The sequence below is a fragment of the Cupressus sempervirens genome, chromosome 11, assembly GCF_028749045.1.
Source record: "Cupressus sempervirens isolate cs-2001-9-10 chromosome 11, ASM2874904v1, whole genome shotgun sequence".
Taxonomy (NCBI): domain Eukaryota; kingdom Viridiplantae; phylum Streptophyta; class Pinopsida; order Cupressales; family Cupressaceae; genus Cupressus; species Cupressus sempervirens.
Window position 1 is genome coordinate 554,124,522 of NC_143128.1, and position 20,331 is coordinate 554,144,852.

At 37.2% G+C, this 20,331-nt stretch overlaps 1 protein-coding gene across 2 annotated transcripts in view; it reads left to right on the forward strand.

Annotated features, from left to right (window-relative positions):
• CPSF160 (cleavage and polyadenylation specificity factor 160) overlaps window positions 1-20,331 on the forward strand; it is a 284,561-nt gene that overhangs the window by 210,189 nt on the left and 54,041 nt on the right. The window lies entirely within an intron of this gene.

Genomic DNA, 20,331 nt, shown 5'->3' on the forward strand with positions numbered 1-20,331 from the left:
AGAGAAAATGAAAGATATTAGGTACAATAGGGTTTAGATCATAACAACTACATATGCCATGAGGAAGGAAACAATAGAATGTACACTACCTAGATCAGTATATTGAAGAATTAGTAAAGATACAAATCTGAGACTATATGTTTATATGATTGTGTGAAAGTATATATTGAGCAGTGAAGAGTACTAAAAACACAGGACATAGCAATTGTGGTTAACACAAGTTGCACAATTAATTGAAGTGAAATTCATGTCATCCGGATGAAGATGTTGCAATATATTACCAGGGAGTTTTGGACAACTATATACCTCTACATGAAATTGACATAGACAAAGATATACAGAGCAGTGTCAAATATGTCAGTTATTTGTAAACAAATTATTCGAAAATAGTGACAAATACACTACAACAATTTATCAAGAAAACACTGATTAAGTATTGAGACAAAGGGCAAGAGTATATCACTCTATCAATGACATAGCAGTCTAAGACTTACACCAGCAAGGGAACGATAACATATTTATTGTTCTGAATATAAGATGAATACAAGAGAACAGGGGATATGTCATTATACGGCAATATAAGTTTAAATATATAACAACTTTGTGGTCATGCGTCTGGGTATCTACATACAAGTAAAGTCAAACAATGGAAGACACATTGGTAGCACTGGAAATGAGCATATTGAATATTTTAATGACCCCTCAGGCTGAACAAACAATTTGGAGTCTTGGTCGCCCATCTTGGACAAAGCAGCAACAGTTAGATGGGTTGAAATACGTAAGATGAAGATCATAAATTCTGAAAGGATAGACACAACTTTGGTTTATGGCAACATATGCAGATAGCGTCAGTAGCAAAAACATACACATCTTTTAAAAAACTAAGGAGTGATTATTTTCAATAAAACTAGTGATTGATGTATGCAGTGATATATAGGAAGAACTAATTTGTTTGAAGACTAAAGCCATGCTACAAATACTTGGAAGACTATATACCAGGACGTGTATGAGAATCGACTATAGGAGACGTCAGCATATGAAGAGAAATGAAATTAGCTTTTATCAAGAAAATACATAATAGATTCCAGTGTCCAATGAGAGGAGAGTAAAATACGAAAGACTCAGATGCAGTTTAAAATAAGGTTGAGTATGTAAGACAAACTCACACACCTAGGTGGAAGTATTAAACTATGTCTGATGGCAAATAGTAAACACTGAGTTTTTAGAAGACATATTGAATGATCATTTCTTAGCAGCGACAAAATGAAGTGGAATTTAAATGAGTCAAAGACGGTGATAAGAAGAGACTCTAACAAGTGAGGCTACAAGTATCGTCTTTAAGAAGTATTCAACTAATGCATGGGAAGAACGGTGATTGGTTGAAATAGAAGATACGCATATAGAGTATTAATTGGCAATGAAGATAAGATCCGATGCAGTTGTCGTGAGTCTTCAGTGAGAATGGGAAACATGAATAAATTCATGGTACCAGTCAAAGAAGAAATCAACTGACAATAATCTGAAAAAGACATACAGAAAATTAGAAACAAAATGACTTTTACACTGAATTCAGCGAGAGCATATAACCAAGACATATCGTGTCTTCTTGTGAAATGAAGTTGTATGGGACAGTGATGAAAGTAAATGGTAAAACAAACAAATACAAACAAATTCAGAGATGATGCAGATGTTACGCTAAAACTAAACATATGGAATATTCAAGATTGTTCAAAGGTTGGAGAAAAAGTGGTGGCAGCATACAGTCATAGAATATTATTTTGGAAAATATAAAAATAATGATAAACAATAAATTGGGAAGCCACGTAAAATATTCTCCCATATTCTAAAAGACCACGGAATCATCTATTAAAAAGTGAAGTAGTACAGGAAATTAATTAAATGAAAAGATGCATCTCTTTGTTAAAGAGAGATACTGTTTTCAGTCAAGAGAAATATAAATAAGAAAGAAGGTTTGAAGAAGAAATGAAGAGGAGAAAAGAGCAGAAAATATAAGAAAAGCAGTGGTTGAAGAGGGGAGTATTAAAAGTGATACATCTGAGATAAGTCAAGGATATGTGTGAATGCAAGCACATGTAAGAACAATAAAAAGAGTGAAAATAAAGAAAAATATATATTCAGATTTAAATCTGATATAGAATATATGTTGAATAGATGAGATAAAAAGAATTATAATATCATCAGTTGAAGCAAGCAACATAGACAAGGTGGAAAAGAGTTTGTGTGCAGTGGGTTGGTGCCTACGAAGACAACAGTGGGGAGTTGGTGCTTCCAATAGGTCGGTGCCTGCGAAGTGTGGGAGTTGGAGCTTTGTTGATGCGAGTTTTGAATCACTTACATAACATATTAGGATTTGAATATTTGATACAGGATATCAAACATACAACTCCTCTCTTGAAAAGTTATTACTCATGAAGACATAAGCAATAGCTCCAATGTTCCTTACACCGTTGGATACTCGCTCAGTTTTATCGATGTGATTTGCTGGTAATCACGTAGGCGGCCTTACGCTATTCATTCGAGGATGACTTGAACTTTGGTGGAATGATGGAGATGACGACTCGGTTTGTGAAATGTGCGGAGGCAGATAATGTTGATGGTCGCGATGATGGAGGGTGTGTTTGCCGATGATGATGTTAATGGGAAAGCGATAGTTGTGGAAGGTGAATGGATGAGTTCTATCACTTGATCTATTCTAACTTGCTTCTCTAAGCTTCAACTACCCAGCTACTTACTATTCTACTCCTACTCCTATGAATGGAAGGTTAGCAAATGGACGGGGATCGAACCTAATGAGAGTTGACCAGCGGCCTTACTTCCACAGGTGCAATGATTCTAAGGAAAAATAAACTAGTTTACCACACAAAGCTTCCCAACCAGCCGCTAGGATGCTAGTGGCCTAGTATTGATCCCTATCAAACATTTACCAATGCTACCATACAACTATCCATCTACTTTAACTTCACTTAAACAACTTCAAATGCAACCAACTTAAAACAACTTGAAAGAAAATCTAAGTAAGTGGAAGTAGAAAACATGCAATAACACCCAATGTTCTTGATCAACATGCCAATTGCAACAATGAAAAAGAGAGCATTTTGGTATTATCTTTGCAACAATTTCTCCGACAACTTTACAAATGAGAGCAAATGGTCTTTTATAGGGGCCAGAAATACAATGGACGGTGGAGATCAAAACAAGATCAACAATCCAAATTGGATCCTCAAAACCCTAATTAGGGTTGCCACCCCATCGGCCAATGAGAAGCTACCACCTCATCAATGGACCAATGAAAAAAGTGGCAACCAATGAGAAGGCACCAAAATGGTGGCCAATAAGAAATAGACACTTGTCCTGTTCTAGAAGAAAGGGGAAATTTGCCACTTGGGCTTACATCAAATGATCTTCTAATATAAATCTTCCCTTTTCTTTCATTTTCTTAGCTAAGGAAATGAACTTAGCTAGCCTTTCGTTAACTTCTTCCATAGGAGGACAAGGTGTGTGTGCTTCGCCTTGAGTTCCGCTGTCTTTGCCACACTGTTCGTTGCTTGTAGTATTTTTTTCATGATCCTTCTCATATTCTTTTGCAAATCGAATAAAAGCACTGAGAGAGGGAAGGATGCCCGAATGCTTTTTCTTGATAGCAACCTTTCCTAACTCATCCAACCTTGATCCAAAATTTGTCTCATTGACATCCTCTTCTCTGATATCTTCAAAACCAAGGGCTACGCCATTGTCACTCATCATGGTCATAGTGGAAGTGTCAATACCTGGGCCGTGATGTGCAACTGCCTTTTGTATATCCTTTTATTGTACCACCATTGGTATTGGTTATTTGCCTCATTTTCAAGAAGAAGGGAGTTTTGGGCATCATATCCTTTTTGTCTTTCTTAGTGTTCGCCCTCTTGGGATTCTTACTTGCACTATCATCCTCCATGCTCGTCGCCCTATTACGGGATGGTAGAGTGGTGGACCAAAAGGCAAGAAGAACCAAGCGGAGCAATCCTTAGCCTAGAACGAAAGATGGATATCTCAGCTTAAGCACTCCTTGCAACTCTAAATGATTTGAAATTACCTCTACCTATAGCCAAGGGGGATTTTCCTTCCTTCAGTCTGTCCCTCATCCGTATCATGTCCACTGTACAGATATTGGTGTCAGTTATTCACTTCATTTTCAAGAAGAAGGAAGTATTGGGCGTCATATCCTCTTTTTCTTTCTTAGTGTTTGCCCGCTTGGGATTCTTACTTGCACTATCATCCTCCATGCTCGTCGCCCTATTATGGGATGGTAGAGTGGTGGACCAAAAGGCAAGAAGAACCAAGCGGAGCAATCCCTAGCCTAGAACGAAAGATGGATATCTCAGCTTAAGCACTCCTTGCAACTCTAGATGATGAAAATTCAACTTAACCGATAAACTTACAGCGACTTTTCGGAACCTAGGATATGACTTTCAAGAAGTTCAAATCCCTTTGCAAATCAAGAATTTACCATGCAATTCACCTCCAAATAAAATTACCCAACCTAGGGCAAAAATTGCAGCCTCTTGAAAAAAAATCAGAATTTTATCTTCCACAAATTTCGGCTCCCACAAAATTCGGCCCCCACAAATTTTGCCTTCCACAAAATTCAGCTCCCACAAATTTCGCCCGAGTCTGGAAAAAAATCTGCTCCTCCACAAAATTCGCCCACATGGAGAGGAAGAAATGATTTGTGAAAATGAAATGGGGAGGAAACTCCCTCTATAGCCAATTTTCTTTCTCCATAAAGCTGGCCTACATGGTCTAGGAGAAAACAAAAAACAAAAATTAAATTCAAGTTAAGGCCCACAATTAAATACTTAGCTTAAAAAAATTAATTTTGCCAACAGAAAATTGCACTTTTAAATTTACCAATTAGCTCCAATTGCAAAACGAAATTAAATGGTGCCTTGAGGGTGTTAAATATTTCCATTTAATGAGGATTTAGTAATTAATACGTCATTAAAATTGTATTTTGGCTAACCAAAAGTTATTTTTCAATAATAAATTACTAAATTCATTAAAAACTTAAAAGTTTTCAAGGCAAAGTAATCCAATTAAAGTCAATTTTTTGCAATTTTCTACCAAATCGATTTTGCCAAGCTAAAAATTAAAAAATTAAAATTGCATTTAGAACCAAAAATCGATTTTTTGCATTTTTCCTCATTTCAATAAAATTAAAAAAATTTCACCAAAGAAAAATTTGAGATTTTCCAAAAACTTAAGTCTAATTAAAATTTCTCTTTTGAGAATTATCCAAATTTACAGAGTTAAGACCAAATTTTAAAAGAAAACGCCTAAGTACAAAATTCACAACTTTATCCTGCCAAGTTGAAGTTAACTTAGAAAATTATTCGGCCTAGGGATAAAATTGATAGCTTTGGAAAATCAAGTTAAGAAAACCAGGTGAAAATAAGCTAAGCCTCCTATATTTGTCCTGAAGGTGCCAAGGCGTGACAAGTTTCAAAACTCAAAATTGTTGGACAATCCAAAAACTTGCCAAGGCGATTAGAAAAAAGGGGGTCCCCAAAAATTTTGGGGCGATGGTGTGAAAACTTCACAACATCTAGCATCAACCCAAAGAAATGTTCCTGAACATTTCAAGAAATAAGTAACTTAGAACAAAAATCTTAGGATGGCCTATTCGCAAATCTACTTAAGGGCGAGCACTCAATTAAGAGACTGAAGGGGGAATGCGAGGAGCCACCAAGTTGTGTGTAATGTTCCCAATGGTAATCAACTCACCAATAAGCAAAAGCTATAAAGGTTTGTCGGTAGGGCAAGGCTATGAGGTCGTACTGTGTATGGCCAAAATGGATGTAGGAGTTGGCAAGGTAGCGTACGACCGGCATGATGGCATCCAATTGGTAGGATGGCATACAGATGAAAGGATTGAAGGTGCATGAATGGAAGTATAGCAGGATGACGTACAGATGATAAGATGGCGTACACATGGTAGGATGGCACACATATGGTAAGATAGAGATGTATGGAGAGCTAGAAAATGTATGGACCATGAAATTACAAATTTTTAACAATCAAAGATATACTTAAGATAAAGAACTCACAATAATGCACAGAATGAATGTTAAACATTGACTTGTTGCATTTGTCTCAAAAACAATTATATTTGCATACAAAGCTGGCACTCGAATTCACCAGATCCAAGTAAAGTAATGTAGAGAACGGAATAGGGCAAGGGTTGAATCCCACCGAAATCATGATAGCCAAGAATAGATCTTTCACTTTTGAAATAACGAGATAAGCAAAACTCCAATAGAAATTTGCAATACAACTTTTGAAATGGCGAGATAAGCAGAACTCCAATAGAAATTCCCAATACAAGTTAAACAATTCAAGTTGCATACCTACAACAACTAACCTGACGAACTATATATGCACTAACGGAAATTTCCTGAGTTAGAAACAACGTATCGATAGATGACGTGAATAACACCTACGCCTATAGAAAATAAAAGATTGGCCCAAGATATTCATAAATCATTCAGGACTCCAAATAAAAGTTAATTATATTTATTTCTATTTAATGACGAGGATATAACAATCCTTCCATCCCAAAAATTGTTTGGCCTCAAGCAATTTCAAATCTAGTTCTTGAAGACCTTTTGTGATCAACTTCTTCTATTTGGAATTAGGCACCAAGTAGATCTTATCTTTGTAGTAAATGATATCATCAATCACTTTGTATCTATCATCCTGTATATCACCATCCATCAACAAACATGTAAAAGTTCTTTCAGAGTAATCGACCAATAGATGAGCCTGCTAATCTTTCAAAAAATGGGGTTTAGCGTTAACTGTCATGTTTTTTCTTACCTCTGCAACAACGAAGTTAGATTCTATGATTAGCTTTTTAAAAAAAATTGCCTCCATCTTCTTGTTTATGACTTTTCTTGGCCCTTTATTTGACATTCCTCTTAGCAACACCTTGCCATTTGTCTTAAATGAAAATTCCATCCTCTTGAAGCTTTGGGTATATTGGTGAAGGGTCTCCATCTAGTAAATGCCCAATATGATATTTGTGTCAACCAAATCTATGACAAAGAAATCATTTCTTAGGTATAGTTTCCTATGTTAATACTGAGTCATGGAATCATGTGAGTGCAAGGTAACAAAGCTCCTCCCGCAACCTTAACCTCAAATCCTCCATGCTCTATTGTATGTAAAGCCTTATTAGTAACCAATGATGAATTGATGAAATTTAGTGTGGCTCAACTATCAATCATGACGACTTGTTTTCGCGAAGTGTGCCATGAACCCTGAAGATACTACTTCTAGCAGTCATAGTGAGGGTACCGATGGAAACCCCTTTTGCATGTATGTGTTTATTCTCTCTACTAGGTTAGTTTCTTCCTTAGGTATCCTGTATACTTGACTCCCTTCCTCATCATCGGGAAACACCTCAATGTAATGAATCTTCCCCTTTCCAAGACACCGGTAGTCTGGTCTCCAAGGCTCCTTCCCATTGAGACAGCTTTTTCCTTTGGAGCTCCTATTGAGAGACTTCATCCAACGGAGGCTCTTTCTAAATTGGCTCCTTGTCTTTGTCTTCATGTGGGGTAGGTATTGGAGTAGCTATGTAGGTTTCGGAAGACGATATGGCCATGTAACACACCTTCTTAATAGCTTCGTGGAGTGTGTACGGGTGGAACCCTTTGACCCAATCTCTCAAGGGTTCCCTTAGCCCATCCATGAATAACACAATCTGACATTCATGGAGATATATGTAACTAGTATTGATAGCCTTTGGAACTCTTTGACATAATTGTTGTCGTAGGTAAATATTGTGTAGCCGACAGGATGTATGTTGTCGGTAGATATTATGTAGTCGATGGGTCCCTTTGGGAAGGCTCTTTTTATGTAGTCGACAGGCCCTTCGGTAATTGTCATGTAGCTGACGAACCCCTTCGGGAAGGTTCTTCGAAAAATATTTATACACCCTCTTGGGTCATTGTAAAGCATCTAATCAGAAGCATAATGTAATATCTTTGGCATATGCGAATAATAAAAGGAGTTCTACTGTTCTTATCTATTATTTGTATGCAGTGATTTCTTTACCTAGTATGGTAAACATTTGGTGCCGTTGCTCGATGGACCTAGTATGCAGGAAAATAGATCAACACTAAATGCCAAATCAGTTGAACAAGAATAAGAATAAGCTGAACGAAAAGGGCGAAATATGCACTGCGTAGGTAAATTTAATTTTGGCACAGCAGGCCGAACGCAAATGAAAGTTTCAACAAATTATTGACGGACATCGTACCACGGAAGAATTGTTGGAGACTCGATAGCGGGTGGAATTGGTGGAAGAAGCAAGGGAGGAGTTTTTGAACCTACATACACTGAGGGAAGAGAATCCAAACGGAAGGAGATCAACTCGCACGGCTTAGAGTGTCGAGGGAGCACGAGCGTGGAGTGAACTCTTCATCCAAGATACACTTCTAGAACGGACAGCTTTGGTTGACAAAAACCCTTCACCAAATAGCATGACTATCGAGAGTAGCACGGGTGTTTAGAACAGCGTGGGTGTATAGAACAACGTAGGTGTACAGAACAACGCGAGTCTGCAGAACAATGCGGGAGTGCAAAACAATGCAGGTACACAACAAAACCCACAACATCTAGTAATAATGGCAGGACCAAAAAAAATAGTTGCCTAAATTTGATAGTGATGGAGCCGCCGATCCAATTCGACATTGTAAAACATGTGAAACGATCTGGAGGGCGAATGGCATAACGGATACAAATGAATGGATGAGGCAATTTTCGGCAACCCTACGGGGGGTGGCAATTGATTGGTTTATTGATATCGATCCACAAAAGTTAAACAATTGGGATAACATTAAAAAAGAGTTTATCACAGAATTTCAACTTTTGCACGACGATAATGAAATTGTAGTGGAGATATTCAATACTAAGTAGGGGAAGAATGAAATAATCCGAGTCTTCGCGAGGAAGTTGAAGGACTTGATCAATAAGATGGAGAATAAGCTGACTGATGGGTTACAGAAAAGATGGTTCATTGAAGGCCTCCAACCGAAGTTGCGAAAGAAGATGAAAATCGTGTCGCCATTGACATACACTGAAGCGTACAACTGGGCAATGAACTTAGAAAGTTAACAGAAGACCAAAAAGAAAAAGAAGAATAGTTCATCCGATTCAGATGACGACACGCCATCAGGAGAAGAAAGTAGCGACGATGAAGGCAGCAACAAGAAGGTTTGCGCCCTCTAAAAGGACATGATTCGAATGATGATGGATTTCAAGAATATGCACAAGGAGACTAAGGGCAATGAGCTATGGTGCACTTAGTGCAAGAAAGAAGGCCATACAAAGGGATCTTGCCCGAAAGATCAATTTTGTGAGATTTGCCAAATTATGGAACATTCGATAAAGGAATGCCCTTTCAACCTGAAAACAAGAGCACCATAGTGAGTGTTCCTGACACAGGAGGCATCCGCATCAAGAGGGAGTGGGAACACCAGTACGGAGGGTGCCACGTCGGGAGGATATAGAAATAATCGGCGTGGTCAAAACAACAATAGCGGCAACAACAATAATGACGGGAGGAGTCGAATTCACTATGATGCAAACGACAAACTGATAGTCCAATGCCGTGGATGCAATTTGTGGGGCCACTTTGCCTGAGAGTGCACAACAACAAACACACCAAAATTGTTATGCAGATGCTGCGGACTTGGCGATCATGAAGATGCTAAGTGCCTGAAGTCTGGAGTAAATCTGGTCACTGTTGGGACGGACGAAGAGGAAGTTCTGGCAATCATGCGGAAGCAAATGAAAGTGTACCCCGACCCGACGGAAGAAAAGAGGAGACTGGAGGAAGCATGGGCAGAGATTCAGAAAGCAACACAGGTAGAAAAGGTACACCTGAAGGACACTACTAGTACCTCTGCACGGAACTGCGCAGAACAGAACATTGTACGACAAATATTACAAACCGAGGTACCCGTCAGGATAAATGATTTGTTGCTCACGATGCCTCAACTTTGTACGACACTCACGGATATAGCTCTAACTGTTAAGCTACAATTAGAGCAAGGAAGGGAGAAAGAAGGTGGTGCAAGTGCAGAAGATTCGATGTTGTAAGCCTTTTCATCCGGATGCCATCCAACAGTTGTCGAAATGCGCATTCTCGGGACGGTGGTGATGGACACGATTGTGGACGAAGGGTTCAGGGTCAATGTGTTACCAGAGGATACCTGGAAAAGGTTGGGATAGCCGACATTATGGCCACCTACATTCCAACTGCTAACGACTGATCAACATGGAATCAAGCCATTGGGAGTCCTGACAGCATAGCTAGTGACGATTGAAACATAGCCGTTCCTATTAGACTTAGTTGTGATCCCACTAAAGCGGAAAGGGTACGATGCCATTCTAGGCCGGAGGTGGTTGATACAAGCCAGAGTTATACACGACTGGAAGAAGAACACTCTATCGTTTGAAAGCAAAGGGCGGAAATACATCATTGATTTACATACCCAAATGGTAGGAAAAGCTCTGTCGTCAGATTTTGAAGAGGAGGATGAAAGGAGACAGTGTATGGAACCAGATCAGGAGGGAGTCTTGTGGTTGGAAGGAGGATCAATGGATGACGATTTGGATTCTGTCAACGATCTTTACCACTGGTAGATAAAGGACTACGAACTCTTTCCAAGCTGTAATATGTTAAGGGTGGACGAAGGTGAGAAAAAAGAGGAAAATGAATGTTCGAAGGAATACAGAGAAGCGAAAGAAGGAAAGGTAGTTATGGCTAAAGTTGAGGGGAAGAACATACAATACGAACCCAAAAAAAGGAAAGATCCCACTGTACGACTGCGCAGGAAGAAAATGTTACATCGAACCACGAATATCACAGAAAGGTGCCAGCAGCACGGAAGACACATCATACCAGATCCGAGAAGTGGGTGATAATGATGCAATTAAGTTATGGATACTAGACGACAAAGACATACCAGATATAGTGAATGGGCCGAAGTTAAAAATATACTATAAAAGAAATGGTCCCCCGCCAACAAACAACTGAGGAAGGAAAAATAGCTGTAAGTAATGTATATATGTAAATAATGTATATATGTCAGTAGAATATAGAAGTTGATAGTGTCAAGTAGTGAAACAGGAAGGAACGGCAAGCAAATTTGGAAATGATTGGAATTTTTGACATTACAAAGTAATGGGTAGCACAACCTGGCATATAGCTTTAATAGACACAATATAAAAACAATTTTTAAAACAATAACTGTACAGCCTTATAAGAGCAAAAATAAGGAAAATATTATAAGTTTAGACACCGTACAACAATTACAAAGGAACATATAGTTCAGACCTCGTGCGGATTTGACAGCTTGCTGATGGAATCCCTGTTGATGTACGGACTTTCCATGTGGGCGTATGAATTTTGCATGTTTTGGTACAGTACTACATATGGATTTGGCGTATGGATTTCGGCACGAACATTGGAGATTATTGTTGTTGCCACCATACGGACGTTTTGAGTTGGCCACCGTATGAATGTTTTAAGTTTAGTCACCATACAAACTTTTCAATTTACCGTACAGATCTCTATAATGCAGTGTGTCGTACGGATTTTGACAGTAATGCTTACCGTACGGAGTGTAAACTTTAATACGTACGAATTTTATATTATGTTGCCTTTTGTTCCTGGTGTACGGATTCAATGCCTAAAATTCCTCGTATAGATTGGAGACATCACGAAGACGTAAAGTCTGTGTACGGTCTTTTAAGATGAATCACCATATGGCTTTTTAGTATGTGTATGGACAAGTAAGGTGAACCACCATACAGATTTGTTTTGCTCATTAAGCAATTGAAAACATTTATTATGCAATTTCAAACAATTAATGCACATTGTACGGGTCTGTACGGCAATATGATAAGGATATCTAAGGCATCCGTACGGTGAGTAAATGGAAGGACATTTCATGCATTACTAAGCTACCGTACGGTAATCCAGTTTGGTGTACAGAGTTCAAAGTTCTCATTCCTAGTTATCGTACAGAAATAAAGAATATAGGAACCGTACGGGCAATTACAATTTATCTTCTAGGGCGAAGTAGCATAAGGAAGGAGTCAAGAGGCCGTCCAGTAGCAGGAAGACTATGGCAGAATCAATCCATTGTGTAGCTATACATTGGCAGCATAGAAGAAGGGTGGCAAGAGGTTTTCTATTATAAAAAGAAAAAAAAAAAACGACGACAGCTTGAAACAATTCGGAATGAGTAATGCATGATGCCAAAGGGAAGGGTAGACAGAAGCATTTGCCAGAAAGAGTGAGGAATCAAAAGAAAATGACAGAAATAGTCGTTGCGGTTATCAGTCGTGGGTAGTATGACTAGTTGATGAGACCTGGAGCTACTGCAGGCATAGTGTCCGTGTGCCAAAGGTGGAAAGATCAACAGAGCAAGCCTTTCAAGAGGGATGATACGCTTTGAGGTACTTGGAGTATGTGTTGGGCGTGAGGCTGTCGTGGTGGATGCATAGAGAGCTCGAGAGGAGATAATCATCTAGTTGAAGGCAATACGGTGACAATTGGCTTAGGGTACCCAAGAGTTGGAAACAGAGAAAACGGCATGGGTGGCTATCAAGGTCAGCTAAGGAGACAGTATTGTGTTAGCAGAGGCTGCAATGTGGTTTGGAGACCAGTTTGATGCAAGCACGAGACAAATGAGAAAGTGATGTGACACAAGCAGATTTATCTTGTTGTACTTAGTCAGTTAATGTATTTTGTTTGTTAATTGTCTTAGATATTTTGTAATTGTCGTCCGAAGACGACTTTTTCTTTTGGGGGGGATGATGTCGTAGGTAAATATTTTGTAGCCGACAGGATGTATGTTGTCGATAGATATTATGTAGCCAATGGGTCCCTCTGGGAAAGTTCTTTTTATGTAGCCAACGGGCCCTTTGGTAATTATCATGTAGCCGACAAGTCCCTTTGGGAAGGTTCTTCGAAAAATATTTATACACCCTCTTGGGTCATTGTAAAGCATCTAATTAAAAGCATAATGTAATATCTTTGGCATATGCGAATAATAAAAGGAGTTCTACTATTCTTATCTATTATCTGTATGCGTTGATTTCTTTACCTAGTATGGTAAACAATTGTCTACTGCACTATTTGCGTTAGTTGTGCCAGATCTTTGAAATTTAGTTTAGGGCCCTTGTCAAAACGGTTGATGAGTCTCTTTGTGAACTTGGCGTAAGGGGTCACTTGGTCATGGACGAGAGTTACCAATCCATGGTGCCACCCTTAGTGCTTCAGTCCTCCTAGATGGAGTACAAAGAACTCGATTGCTTCTTCTTTGAGACTCAAGTTAAGCTAAAAATAAGTGTCTGCCTTTAGAACTCATGCTTGTGCCTTGATTGCTCTAGAGTTCGCTTTTTCAATCTTTCTCCTGAGGTTATCATTAAAATAACCATGTTTACCCGCACTTGAATATCTCATTCTCAGATGAGCATAGTCATTGTAGGATATATTGATTTCCATATTTGTGTTCCTCCAATCTTCTTGAAGCCATTCTTGCATTTCATGGAAGGTGGGTTCTCATTCCCTGCGTGGTGCTTCCATCCTTGGATAGAAGATTGGTATTGAGGATCGAGAGTGAGAGGGTTGAGGGATGTCCCTCCTGTAACTGAGTTGTCTCTATGCCCATTTTGTTCTTCAATTTGCTTTTCCCTCGACCAATTTCTATAATATTTCCTACATAAGCCTTTGGATTTCATTGATCTGAATTTGGTTTTTGGTGAGCTCTCTTAGAAGATTCATGATTTTTGTCATAAGATCCTGTGGATCCCCCATTCTACCAACAAAGTGATCTCGCCTTCTTGAGGTATAAATTTGCATTCTCTTCCACTAGCGGGTAGAATCACTGACTCTGATACTACTGTAATGTTCCCAACAATATTTAACTAGCCAATAAGCATAAGGCATAAAATTTTGTATGTAGGGCAAGGCTATAAGGTCGTATTATGCATGGACAAAATAGATTTAGGGGTTGTCAAGGTGGCATACGACTAGCAAGATGGAAGGATGGTGTACAAATTTAAGGATGACATACAAATGGCAGGATGATGTACGGATGGTTGGATGATAAGATGGCAAGATGTCGTAGAGATGACAGAATAGAGATGGAAAATGTATGGACCGTAAAATTACAAATCTTTAGAAATTAAAATATACTCAATACATAGAGAATCTAACACAATGCACAGAAATAATGTTGAACACCAACGAGTTTTACTTGTCGCGGAAACAATTATATTTGCAGATAAAGATGGCCAAGTAGGGGGGATCATCCACTTTCGAAATGGTGAGATACGAAGAACTCCAACATGAATTCACAATACGAGTAAAAGAAATCAAGTCGCATACTGACAGCAATTAACACGATAGGCATATATACTCAGAGGAAAACTCTAAAGGGATATACATAAATCAATCGGGAGCCCAAATAAAAGTTGTTATTTTATTTTTATTTAATGATGAGGATATTACATTGTGCTTAAACATGGACGAGGGGCTCTTTTTCAGTATGCTTGCTTTTTGAGTTTTATATCTCTTTTCTCGCTTGGAGAGCTTTTGGAAAGCTACAACTTTCGGCAAGTGAGAGGAAAGAAACCCTCAAGCTTGGATGGAGATATTGCACAGGCATTTCACATTGTATTTAGGCTTATCTTTTCTGTATCCAATCGTACTATAGTTACTATATCTACGATTGGATTTGTTGGTCATTTGCTGAAGAACTTCAATGAAATACTATTTCTGAAAATGTATTTCTATTGGAGATTTATGTAATAACAATTTGAGACTACTTTTTATTTGGTTATATACTTGGGTTTTGCTAATGAAATCTGAAATGCATTGTATGAAACTATTTGTTTAAAAATATTTGAGATTTTATTTGAGGTTTGGAAAAATACCTTGTTAAGGATATTACGGTGGTATTAGAGCCTCGAACTTGCCATCCTCTTGTGTACAATTAGAGGTTTCATCTTGGACAAGGATATAGAAAGTTCTTTCGGATAGGGAAATTTGATAAAAGTTGGCCTTGAAAATATATGTTGTGGATATCAAATTGAAGAAATTGCAGCAAATTTTATTCTTCCGTCAACATTGCAGGGCTAAAATATTAATTTTATTATTTTGTGAATCCTAAATCATCAAAGCAAGTATACATTTTAAGCTTACATTTGACTGAATATTTGTGGATGCTTGACATTTCATTGGCTGTCATAAGTAATTTTGAAGAATATAGTCGAGGCCAAATGTTTGAAAAATCGTGGTTTGAATAAAATAAAATAAAGCTTTATAGTTCCATTTGGGAAGCGAGTATTTTGGTTTCAAGCTTAATATTGTCAAATATATCCTATTGTTAACAAAGTAATTTGGGGCAAACAATAGCTTGATAATATTATTTGAAGGATACAATGGAAACATCAGATAAATACTAGTGATTGAAATTTGGCGAGATACATATATGTTTCGTAGTGTCGTGTGTAATGTTTCCTATCTTTTAGGCCCTCAATGGAGTTCTTACCCTTTCATTCTCCGAAGGCTAAGTGGAGAAATAAGGAGAAATAAATTAAATTAAAGTCAATAAATAAATAAATCTAAAGGTGACTTCATATTTAATTAATTTAATTTTGTAGAAGCACAACTAATTATTGTATTGGAAAGGGGGAAGCTTCTAGAGAGTGTAGTTAAATAATATTGTATTTCCTTCTAGAAGGGTGAAGGAAAAGAATAAATAGAGGCAAGAGCTTCATTGTTAGGCATCTGATTATTGTCAATTGCATTTGATATAAACTTGGGAGAAGAAATTAAGAGTTTTTTATTTCAGTTAGCCATTGAAGAGCGTCAATTCTTTAGTGTTGCAACCATTTGAGGTGGTGAAATATCCACTGAATTTGGTATTTAGGAGAGCTTCATTCTGGAGTTCTATTTGTGCTTAAATTGGAGAATACATTTATTATTGGCTGCTACAGTGTCATGAACAATGCCGTGAACAGTACCGCGCTATAGTACTTAGCTTGATTATGATTGCAATTTCATCTCTTTCATTGGGCGATTTGTATATCAAGTTCTACAATCAATTTGCATCATTTAAATTGGTCTTTTGGCATTGTAAAGGTGGCTGTCATTAGTAGCTGTAGATGCACATTTTATATCAGATTTATAATATCATTTGTACTCAGATTTTTGGGGTTGCAAAGCCAAGAGCCTTGGAATATTATGTTAAGCATTGAATTAAAATATATCTCACTAAAGAAGTGATAAGTTGCAGATCTAGATATTTGATGTAATGTGCATATTCATATCTTTCATGATTGACATAATAGTATGCATGCCAAGTGTTTGACAAAATACCAATTGGCTGCAGGTGCACATTTTTCATTCAGAATTCATATATATGGAATTAAAAAGCCAAAAGAAAATTGCATATACATTTAGTTCTTTTATTAGATATAGTAGTAATCAATTAATTACAGGCTTTTAGATTCCCTTTGATATCATTTCAAGCAAGAACAACAAGCATAGAGATCGTATTGTAAGTGTTTGACAATTTTCCGTGAACTTGAATGGAATATTATTTCTGAATATATATTTCTAGATAGATAGATAGATGAGATTTTAACGTCTAGTGGAGATTTATTGTAGTAACAGTTTGAGACTTATTTTTATTTGGTTATTTACTAGGGTTTTCCTAATTAAATCTGAAATGCGTTGTAGGAAATAATTTGTTTAAAATTTCCGAGATTTTATTTAAGGTTTGAAAAAATATTCGGTTAGGAATATTACAAAAGTGAACATATTTTTAATTTGTTGTAAATCCAATAATAAAATATATGTGACTGGGGCCAAGTTATGTAATTAATGTGTTTTTAGTGATTCGTTATAAAGGGGCACATTAAATATTAAAAATGAATGTCACAACATAATATGAAAAAGAAAATATTTTAATGTGAAAAGGCAATGCCAAAATCAAACTAAGTGAAGAATATTGTAAAAGCCTCTCAAGAAAAATCAATTTCATTATGTGAATGATTGCATTTTGACTTGGCTGGATTTTATTCTTGGGAATTGGAAAGAAACAAGTGTTTATGCAATTCTTTGTGTTGAAGGGCGACAATTCTTTGATGTTTTCAGCACTCTGAGATGGTAAAAGTTCCATTGATATTGTGCATCAAGTGATGGCTTCATGTAGGAGCAATAATTGAACTTGAATTCAGAGTTTTGGTGAGAAGTAGTTTGCGAATTTAGGCAGTGCATTTGTGTTAGGCGGACAACAATAAATCGCAGCTCTTGTATTTGATTTGTTGAATAATAAATGCTGTCGTGTATCTTTCTCAGACCCGAATGAGTCCTATAGCCAGTGTTTGGGGCTTTTTGGTCAAGTTGCTCACTATTATCTCTTCTATATCATACAAACTAGGCAGCTAGCTCTCTTTGTGTGCTGTGATAAAAATTTGAAGGGACTTGGCATAATTACCAAGCTGCATTTGAATGCCAGGTTCTATATTTTTGGCATGCAAATTATATATCAAATCCTATTTTGGGCATAGTTATGTAATGTGATTTTCAATAAAAAGAACAAGGAATTCCCATTGGTGAATTAGCAATTATATTAGATTTGATTTCATGTTTATATCTCATTTTGCAAAGTTCCAAAAAGTATTTATTTTCAACAATGTACAAAACATTGCAAAACACCAAAAGTTAGTCAATTGCCAAAATGGGTAGAGATTGAGCCAGCAAGGCTCTTCATAGTGGTATCAGAGTTGTTTCTTGCCATGCTGCAGCATTGAGGTTTCATATGCAGCCAACTAGTTTGGTCACCACGGGATATGATGGGTGATAGAATGGATGAAGTGCTTTGTAATGTCCCCATTTCGCGAGCATTAGAGTTTGAGGGATTAGCCTACTATTGTGATCCTTGTAGGCTAATTATTGTGGATAGAGGGTCTTCTAAGGCAAAGGCTTGGCTATGGGAGGGTCTTGTTTTCTTCACAATTCAGGATGATCCAGTTTTGTCTTCGTTTCACTTAGATTGGACTTCATTTGGGCTTAGTTTCATGCACTTGCTATTTATGGCAAGTCAGTTGATGATTGAGAAGGACCCTTTCTATGTCAGGAAAGTGCATTTGGTCACATGGGGAAATAATAGGTGTGACTCTTGTTTCGGACGACATACTTACAAGATGAAGTATCAATTAGTTGAAGCTTGTTTAGTGAAAAGTGTCTTCATGAAGCCATGTGCTAGAAAAGTTATTTAATAAAAGAATCTAATGGAAGCTTCTAATCAATGGTGTGTTAGTGAAGCCAAGTGGATTATAAAATGCTTCATGGAGCAAATGAATTATGATTATTTAGTTTCTTTTGTTGCTTGTGAAGAGTTTTCTGAGGTTGATTTCTATGCCCTTGCTGAAGTATAAGATTTTGAAGCTGATTGTGCTTTCCACAGCTGAGGCATTGTGATTAAGTTTGAGAATTATTCTAACTGAATTATCTTCCCTGTCTGTACTTTCAGTTGCTTTGGAAGAAGACTTTGGTGTTGAGGGTTTGTGTGTAGCCGGGAATTTTGGAAGAAATACTGATTGGTGATTAGATTTGTTATTGAAATAGAACCAATTGAAAAGATACTTCTCTATTGTTTCTCTCTATATCCTCTATATATATATATATATATATATATATATATATATATATATATATATATATATATTATACTCCAAAGTGTTTACACTAACAAAAGATGATGTATTTAATTCACAATCTGTCGTAACAGGCAGTGGGAAATTATTCAGGTTTAATTTTCAGTAGTAATAAATTTTCTTAACAAGTGTTCATCAAAATACCAAACATCTCATTAATAATAAAACCGGTAGAGTTGGTGTTGTCCAAGTTACAACTAGGCCGAGGTTATTCTAGTGGTATCAGAGTGGTTTCCTGGCATCTTGAGGGGTGGGAAAATAAATTTATTGTGCATATATTTGAATTATGCTCACTAATCATAAACAATAGGATGGTATTGTGAAACAATTGAATGTGTTAGTGAATTAGTTGAATCAAAACCACAAATGGATTACAAAACTGATTTCAAATCCAAAATTTGAGCACAACATGATATCATTTTTCAGATGAAGAGATGTGATGGTATACTGGACGCCATTAGAGAGCAAAAAAATGTTTTGAATCAAAATTCAAGTCTTATTTTAATAACAGCAGTGACCCACGTTAGATTATAGTTGCACTTGGTGTCATAACAAAGTCTGGAAGTTTTGTGGATAGAGTAATGGATGATAGTGTGCATGTTATTGTTGATACTGAGGAAGATAACATGAATATTCTTAGTCACATAGTTCTGGTTTTTATGACAGTAGTTAGGATTTTTGGCATCATGATGATATTGTTGTAGCTATAGATGTGCAAAACATTCCTTTTGAGTTACCACAAGTCAGTGCTCAGATGTTGGACACATTGGATTAGGGGTGATTGAAATTGATGTCAGGTTGAGTCAAATGATGCAATTGGGATTGTGCATTTGATGGTGATGCAGTGATAGTGGAAGTGAGAGCGTGTGATGATATTGTCAGATTAGTAGTGACTTCCTTGCTAGTTGAGCCATCTGTTGAGATGTTTAGCAGTATGCATGCGGTTGTTGATGTGTGGACTGATTGTATCATGCATGTTGTTGATAATGAGGTGAGTGATGTAGAGACATTGTCATGTTTTAGAACATATTAGCACAGTGTTGAGGTTCACTTTGTGGACAATCCTATGTTTGGCATGGATGCAACATTCTCTTATGATAATCCACTTTTTGAGGTTGATGTTGATTGCTCACCTAAGTAGAGCTTGAAACAATTTACACCATCTGCAGACACAATTCAGTTTCCTATAGCAACAATTGGTGATGATCTTGTATCCACAGATTATAATGACGATGTGGCTACATCTATTGCAGTTACAAGTATTGTTGATATGGTTGGCAAGAGTGCTTATGTTGAGAGCTATAGAGAACCACATCTTGCACCTGGTTCTTCTATAGCTACATCTTTTGGATGGGTTATTGGTGATGGCTCAGATAACAAAGGTTATATTTAGTACTATGATAGTCAGCATTTGACCAAGGTGGGAGCTTGTTATTAGGATTGCATAGTGAGGACTACTCATTACTACTCTGATCCACTTATAGAGGTGTTGTTGAGGCATTCGTGTGGATTGGTTTTGAGGTT